This window comes from Pteropus vampyrus, unplaced genomic scaffold (genome assembly GCF_000151845.1).
Source record: "Pteropus vampyrus isolate Shadow unplaced genomic scaffold, Pvam_2.0 Scaffold25, whole genome shotgun sequence".
In the NCBI taxonomy this organism is placed as follows: domain Eukaryota; kingdom Metazoa; phylum Chordata; class Mammalia; order Chiroptera; family Pteropodidae; genus Pteropus; species Pteropus vampyrus.
This window is the reverse complement of record NW_011888806.1, coordinates 723,956-733,021: the sequence shown is the minus strand read 5'-3', so window position 1 is coordinate 733,021 and position 9,066 is coordinate 723,956. Positions and strand designations below refer to the sequence as shown.

The 9,066-nt window shown below is 35.6% G+C and overlaps 1 pseudogene; it reads left to right on the top strand.

Moving 5' to 3' along the window:
- The first annotated feature begins 7,095 nt into the window (after positions 1-7,095).
- LOC111737353 lies at positions 7,096-7,214 on the top strand (annotated as a pseudogene).
- The last annotated feature ends 1,852 nt before the right edge of the window (positions 7,215-9,066 follow it).

Sequence of the window (9,066 nt, the reverse complement as noted above, 5' to 3'; positions counted from 1 at the left end):
ACAATCGATCATACTGCCAAAAGATGTAAGTACTTCTCTTTTTTAAATTCCACATGACTAGAATATTTCTGGGGAATTAATTCATGAAAACTCAAAACAAAATTTGTATTTGGACAAGATGACAGCTTTACTCTTAAAAACAATGAAATTTAATGATTCAAAGGCTAAATGCTTGTTCTTTTGTCCAAAGTCGATAAGCAAGTTTATATTCAGTGCTGACTAACTGAACCATTGACTTCAGTTCCTTTTATCTTTAGTGATTTTTTTGGACTTTTATTTTCTTATCTCCAATACTGTCTCCATCTGAATGTGCTTAGTTAATGTGTACTAATGCATTCAGAAAACATTTTTTCTTTACCTGTGTGCATGGAAAAGAAGAGACTTGTTTACTCTAGACTTTCATTTTGCTTACATTTTATAGATTGGAAATTTTGAACATGAGATAGCTGCATTGTATTCTTAAGACTGAGTTGTAGGTGGTAGAAATACAATACAAATTATTTGGTACTCTAAACAAATGCGTTGGCCAAGTAACTACGATGCACAGGTATGATGTGGGCTTAGACACAAACAAATCAAGGGTTTCAAACTGCATCATCACAATCATCACCTTTCTCATCTTCACTGATCTCTCTGTGCCTCTTTCATCTCTCATCTCTCTGAGGGGGAAAAAAGGTGTATTAGTTTTCTTGTTGGTGCTTTAACAAATTACCACAACCTTAAAGACTTAAAACAACACAGATTTATTCTGTTAAAGGTCTGGAAGTCAGAAGTCCAAAATATGTCTTTCAGGGCTAAAATCAAGGTGTGGGCAGGGCTAATTCCTTAATTCTTTCTGGAGGTTCCACGAGATAATCTGCTTCTTGCTATGATGGTTAGTTTTATGTATCAGCGTGACTGGGCCACAAGGTGCCCAAATATTTGATTAAACATTATTCTAGGTGTGTCTGGATGAGATTAACATATGAATCTGTGGATTGAGTAAAGCACATTATACAGTGAGAGTGGGCCGCATGCACTACTTTGAAGGTTTGAATCGAATAGAAGGATAAAGTAAGGAAAACTTCACTCTCTTTGCCTGTCTTTGAGGTGGACATAGTCTTTTGCCTTCAAACTTGAACTCAAACTAGAACTTACACCATCCGTACCCCGGGTCTCTCCAGCTTGCCAACTGAAGGTCTTGTGATTTCTCAGCCTTCATAACCATATGAGATAATTCCTTATAATAATTCTCTTTATGTATTTTTTTCTGTTTCTCTGGAGAACCGGACAAATGCACAATGCACTTGCCTCCTTCAGCTTCTAGAGGCTGCCAACATTCCTTGGCTTATAGCACATCATGCCAATCTCTGCTTCCGAGGGCATTTTGCCTTCTACTCACTCTTATCTCCTCCCTTTTCTCTTATAATGACTCTTTTGTTTGCAACAGATCGACGCAAAATGAAATATCCAGATAATCCAGCATACTATCACAAAATCTTCACTTAGTAATATCTGCAAAATCTCTTTTACTGTGTAACATATTCACAGGTTCTGGAGATTTAGATTTAGATCAACATCTTTAGGGGGTCATTATTCAGCCAAGCACAAAAGGTGCCTTGTTCACCAACTCTAGCAGAAAAGTCCTAGAAAGAACTCTTATTGGCCCAGCTTGGGTTACAAGCCCATCTCTAAGCCTATTACCATGGCCAAAGGGATGTTGCGAATTGGTCAGCCAAATGGGCGTGCCCACTCCTTCTGAGGGATAGAATGAGCATGTTGTAACAATGGTTTTTCCAGAGTCATAGGAGAGGAATGGCTACCCAAACGAAGTGTTGCCATTATCAGAAAAAAGAGAAGGGATGACAAGAAAGAAAATAGATGCGCACTACCATATTACCATTTGAACCTCAGTGTCAACACTCTTTGTTAACAGCAGCAGGACTATTTTTATTTAAAAATTCTAGTGTGTACTTGTTTATATATTTTTGGTTTGGATTAAAATAGCAGTGAATAAGGGCATGGGATTTAGAGTCAGAAAAACGTGGATTTATAGCGCCTGACTCTACCCTTTCTGGCTGTGTAACATTAGACATGTAATAAAATTCCCAGATTTTCAGTTCCTCACAAGTAAAATAAAGTTGCTTACAATATTGGACATGGACATTTTTCAAGTCTTCTGATTACCCAGCACATTTTGAAAACACCTTTACTACACTGGAATATTCCCAGTTTCAAGAGTCCTGTTTCCACAAGGTAGAATTCACAGCCTCTCATGCAGCTGCGCCTAGGGATATGAGGCAGCTTTGACAGCTCCAATTAGACTCATACACACCCAAATTTGATCAAGAAGTGAGCAACAAGAGGAAGGAAGCTCCAGTCAGAATCCACTTTTGCTGGCATGGGAGTTAACAGTGCTGCTGCTTTCAATGGTAGCAGCAACAGTGTATGCAGTTTCTCAGTGGTTTTAGGGTCCAGTTTCTGGCACACAAGTGGCCTAAGTGGGAGTTGGGAGTTAGCAACACCTTCTCTAATGTTCTGTAAGAGCAACAGAAGCCGCAGTTTCCTCTTTGGGCCAATTGTGCCATGTGGTTTTCAGAATTGTTCCTAGGAGCTTAACTTCAAATTTAGTTTTCCAGGCCTCCCAACAATTCTATGAGCCAACCAATATCCTTTTAATAAACTCTCTTTTCTGCTTAATCAGCTAAAGAGAAATGGCTTCAGTTGCTTGAAATTAAGGGTGATGAGTGATATATTCACCTCAGAGTGTTGGTGTTGTTACTAAGGAATATATATTGTCACACAATTTGGCATCTTCAATTTGCCTGCTAAGAACATCTCCCAAGTGCATTATCTGCACCCAGGCTCTTGTTTCAGGATTGGCTTTTGAGGGAACCCAATGAAAACAGACCTATTAATGGAAGCCCAATCTCAGGAAAATTGTTACACATTGACTTTGAACATTTTAGATACAAATAAGTATTTAAAACTAAAATTCCAAAGGGAAGGCCTCCACCATTGTTTTCTTCAAATTAAAGTGCTAAAATACTGAATTTTATTTTATTTTTTTGATTTTGAGATCATTCCCATGACTTTCTGTGCCATTAATGTATCTGGTATACATTATTTATTTTCCACAAAAATCCTGGCAAAATTATCTAAAGGGAACAGTCTTTTTAATATATCAAGTCATATTTTTGTTTATCCCAGAGGCAAGGGTTTAATTTGTGTTTGACTGAAAATAGCGCTGAAATTTGAGGCTGCATTTAAAAGAATAAGATTAACATTCTGTAATATTCTACTGATTGGAATGTAGTTTACAAGAAAAACTAATTACTTTTAAAGAGAAGTTGAAAACCTTGACCAAGAATGTTAATGATTTTCATTTGAACAAATTAAGAGAATTGATTCATCTTTTGCAAAGGGATCCAGTTATATTTAGTCAGAGAACATTCACCATGTTTGGATTCAGTGTTTCTGGAAATCTAAAAAAAAAAACTTTAACTAAAGCACATTTTCCCTACAGGCTCTAACTTGAAAATTCAATTAAGATTTATTGATAAAAGACTGCACCAGCTAAAACATATAATCCTAATTTTGGAATCAATAAGCATTTCTGTGATTTTTATGCACTGTAAATTATGTACTTTAATTTATGCCTATCTGATGTCCAAATGTGTTGGTAAATGAGATGCCTAAAGCAATATTTGGGGATAGAATATAATTCTGTTAATGTTGAAGAGAGGTGGCACTTGTATTCTAATCATAACAGAGCTTATGTGGACTGTGGACTGTTTTAACAGCTTGCATACTACACTCATTATATTTGCATAGTGGCCCTTCTGTGTCTAGTCTTTTATACCTGACTGATCCACACACACACCATAAAAGACAAATTGAATGCACCAAGAAGAGTTTTAGGCAATTGCCTCCACAATTTTCTTTTTGTCTCTCAAAAAACTCATACCTCCTTCTGGTCTGCTTTTGTTTTCAATTGTCTGTATGTGTAATAGTTCCAGGTGAGGCCGAACTTAGAACATTGAGTGAGAGCTGGCAGCCTTTCTCGGTTTAATTACCTGTAGCCAGTCTTCTTGGAGATCTCTGTTTTACTCTTAGTTATGTTATATATTCAGATACATGTCCTCTTGGGGGTAAGTCTGATAACCAGGTGTCTTTCCTCCAGACTTCTTGATATACAGAGCTTGCCTCTGGGGTAAAGATTTGCACACTGATGAAGGAGCCACTTGGGAAAAAACGAAGCAGGATCTGAACAACTTCCTTTTTGAGACTTAACTTTGTAGAAATTTTCTGTACACCCATGTTTCTGAGCATAAGCTACATGTATCATGAAACTTAGATCAAAGTTATATTTTTTCCTACATAATAGAATAATTGAGCAGAAAAATATGGTCAATAACTGTATTTCTTAAATACCCACAAAATTCAGAATACTCAGAAAGATTTCTTCGTTTTCATTTTTTATTCTTTTAAATTTTATTTTATTATTAGTTTCAAGTATACAGTACATTGATTAGACATTTGTAAAGGTTATAAAACGATCCCCTAATTGCTCTTTCTCTCCTCTGGCTCTCCACCTAGCCGTTATATTAATGCTAACCGCATTCCCAATGCCATGCTCCCCATCCCTGTGACCATCTATCAACTACTAATTTGTACTTCTTTATCCCTTCACCCTATTCTCCCAGCCCTCCAGCACCCCTCCTCTCTGGCCATCCCCTGATTGTCCTCTATATTTATGAGTCTGCTTTTGATTAGTTTGTTCTTTTTGTTTCTTAGATTCCACATGTGAGTGAAATCATATGGTATTTATCTTTCTCTGTCAGACTTATTTCACTCAGCATAGTAACCTCTAGGGTAGGATTTCATTTACTTGGAAAGATTTTAAAAAAGAAAAAACAATATGTAGATTTATAACAGCCTATTTTACAAATCTCAAAATGTTTAGATAAACAGTAAGGACCTGGCAAACTGAGAAAGATCCTGAGACACTAAGAACTCCTGCAAGACAAAAACAAATTCTACAAATAAAGACAAAATACGTGTATTGTCCAACTGAAGAAAAAACGATTTGCAACATATGACAATAAAGTTCTAATTTCTTTAATACAAAATTAACACTTGCTAACCAACAAGAAAAAAGACAACAGAATAGACAAAAATTTACGTAGGGTATAGATTTACAATCAATTTAAAATATTTTATTTAACAAAGAAATGTTGTAGGCACAAAACAAAGTCTCTATCATGGGTCTTGTTTCTAGTAGGCAGGCCTGATAATCAGCTGGTAAACCCTTGTATGGCAATACTAGTTGCTTATGACTTGTGCCAAATCTAGTCAGTACCCATGCTCCATTCGGCTATTAAATGGTTTTAATATAATCCCTGTTAGTAGGGGATTTACAGACAATAATCCAACAAAAATATATAGCAGAATTTCTCAACCTCTGCAGTATTGACATTTTGGACCAGGTAGTTCTTTGCATTGGGGGCTGTCCTATACATTGTAGAGTGTTTAACAGCATCTCTAGAATCGACCCGGTAGTTGGTGATAGTAGCAGCTCCTCCTCCCCAGTTGTAATAACCAAAATGGTTTATAGACATTGTCTAATGCCACTTGTCCACAACCACAGATGATGTGCCAGATAAAGTGTTGTAAAGTTGGGTGGGGAGAGAGAGAACAGAGGGAGACATGTTACTCTCAGTAGGGTGGTAAGGTAAGAGCTCTGAAAAGATGCCACTTGAGCAGCAGTGAGTGAGAGGGAAGAGAATTCCAGGCAGAGTGAATAGCAAGAGCAAAGGCTCTGAAACGTAATAAGAATGTCTGGCATGCTTGAGGAAGAGTGAGAAAGCCACAGTACTTAGAGCAGAGTGAGAGAGACAGAGGTTGGTAGGTGAGGTCAGAGAGGGAGCCAGGAGCCAGATCTTTTGGGATCTTGTAGAACTTCGAATTTTACTTTGGATAAAATGGAAAACCACAGGAAGGTTTTTAGAGAAGACTAATAATCTATCTCATGTTAACAGAAAAAAAAAAGGGGGGGGAGTAAAAATAGCTAAGAATCTTATGAAAAAATAATCAACTTCAGTTGTAATTAATTCAAAAGACTTTTAAAAAATTGATATACCACTTTTTTCACCAAAGACGTTAGCCAAGATTAAAAAGTTGAAACATCCAGTGATGGTGAATCTTTGAGAAAACAGGCACTTTCTTCTGCTTTTAATGGATCTAAATTGGTATAATTTCTTTGAATGACGATTGTCAATACTTACTAAAATTTTTACATTGATGCAATAATTACATTTAAAAGTAACTTAATATACAGATATAGTTACACAAATGTGCAAAAATATATAAAATTTTTCCTGCTGCATATTTTGAAGTAGTAAAAACTCAACATTTTGCTCAGCATTCACTAACGTTGAACTAGTTATATAAATTACAGCAAATCCATGTGATAAAAACTGCGACTTAATCAAAAGTTTAAGTTAAATCTATATAGGCTGATATGAAAATATCTCCAAAAAAAATTTCAATTTAAAAAAATAAAAAACTAAGTACAAAAGCAGCTTATAGTATAATCCTATTGTTATGTAAAAGAATTTAAAAGGCACATATGTGTTTGCTCTAAGGATATTTATTTTTTTTATATCTGGTCCAATTAACCAATTTCTTCTCTATAATTTTCACTAAACATAATAAAATGTGATTACTATTGAAGGGTTATTTTTTCTTGGGTGCTCGATTTTTAGAACTTTGCTTATTTTGTAGATTTACATTGAGGCATTCTCATTTTTTAAAGTATTACATCCCTTATATTTATATTTTAATACAACTTTATAATAAATACAGTAATTCTAAAAGTAGAAACTGTGTACTAGCCTATGAGCAGAAAATTTATGGAAGATGCATAAGAAACTGGTTATAGGAGTCAGTGGGATGAGAGATTTTACATTTCATTTTATACCTTCATGTATTTCTTAAATTTTTAACCATGGGCATATTTTCTATAATATTAAGAATAATTTAAAATAAAATAAGAAAATAAAGTCTTCTAGAATATCAGTGCCATTCCATGAGCAGTGTCTACACCACTGGTTTGTCTGTGGCCATGCCACCCTGAACAAGCCCGATCCCATCTGATCTCGGAAGCTAAGGAGACTTGGGCCTGGTTAGTACTTGGATGGGAGACCACCTAGGAAGACCAGGTGCTGTAGGTGTAAAAAATAGAAAATATGGTATTGTAAGCTGACAAGGTCCTTGCAATCTGTGAGGTCAATCAAAGTTTGCCTCGCCTTAAAAACAAAAAACAAAAAACAAAAAACTTCTACACCAGTGGCTTTGAACTTCTATCTCCTAGGCCTGTCTGCCATTCCCCATCTGGGATTACCTCGTTGAAAATGATAACAAATTTTGTTTTCCTGGTTTTTATTCTCAATATTCTGACTCCATGTGTACTTGCTCTGGTTACCTAGAACTCCAGGTTACTACCTCATGTGATTTAACCCGTGGCTTATCTGCTTGCTTAACTGACATATAAATCTGGCCTTCTGTGAAAGAGGGTCAGACCCAGTTCCATAAACCTACAAGTCCAAGCAAGCAACACTATCACTTAGAAAATGCTATTGTAAAAAGATGGTAATATTTAATAGAATCGACTGGTAAGATGCTCAATAACTATATCACATCCAATTTAGAGTTAAAGATTAAAAACTGTTTGCTATTGTTGTTCTTATACTTTTATTATAAAATTATAAAATTAGTATTGATTTTATATGGTTTAGGGCTGTGTGAGCAGATGCATGGATTAGTGGGCATTTGGTCCTCTCAAAATCTCCATGGAGGCATTTGGTCCATGCCAAAAGGTTCTTGATATTCAGTCCTGTCCAAAAGATCCATGGAGACATTTGTTCTGCATAGTCAATATAAATTCTGTTCTTTTCCAAGTTTCGAACCCCAACCTATCTTCTTAACTCCAAAGACATTACCAGCTAGACTACAGAGACAAGAAGGATTGTTATTGGTGACACAGCCACAACACAATTATTGGACCAATAAAATGTGATAGTATTCTTTGTGTATTAATCGTGTAAACCAAAAGTATAAATAAATATTCTGGGCTGTTTGAACCCTGATACATTTTCTAAGCAAGCATGGATGTTTTGAGAGGACCAAATATCAAAGACCATCTGACGTGAACCCAATATGATCATGGATGTTCTGAACAGACCAAATTTCAAGGACTTGTCAGCATGGACCAATGGTCCTTGTAGATGTTTTGGACAGAACCAAATGTCCTGCAATCGATGCATGCCTAACTCAAAAGATTTACTCACACTATACAACAAATATAACAATTACAAAATAGTAGATGAAATTGGTAATTTTTTTCTTATGGGCCTTCAGTGACCCAATTTTAGGTGCCACACAGGCCAGAGAATATATGAGAATATTGTTTCAGATTGACTGGGGACTTATATAGTTTGCAAGGGAGGATTTCTTATCCTTCTGTTAATCACTCTTCACTCCACAGTTAATTTCTTCTCACCATTCTTATAACACCACTTTGCTAGCCATTATTCCCACCTCTCAAGTCTAGGTTGAGTACTTTTCATCTCTGCTACTATGATAGATTACCCTGAGCTGTTAACAAGTAGCCAATAATAAATGATGGCATTCTTGACATTTTCACAAGGAGTAAAACCATGTATATAGGTGTACATGTCAATTATTTGATGTCCAAACTCATTTCATACTTTTTCTAACCTTTATTTTTTTTCTTTTATATCTAACATCTGTTTCTGAGCAGTTTTCTAGATAAAAAAAATGTCCTGATTTGTTGACATCTTCTTGCTGAATAACTGTCAGATTCCCATTTGGCCTTTATGCTTTTTCAGCTCCAAGTGGATAAACACTAAGGGAGAAAAAAAAAACATCCTAAATAGAGATGTTTTTTTTCCTATTCTGCCAATGTCAGTGGCATTGCAGATCCAATTAATAAATGTGGTTTGCTGCAGCCAAGTACGGTTATTATTTTTCAGTAATTATATTAAGACAGTATTAAAATGATTA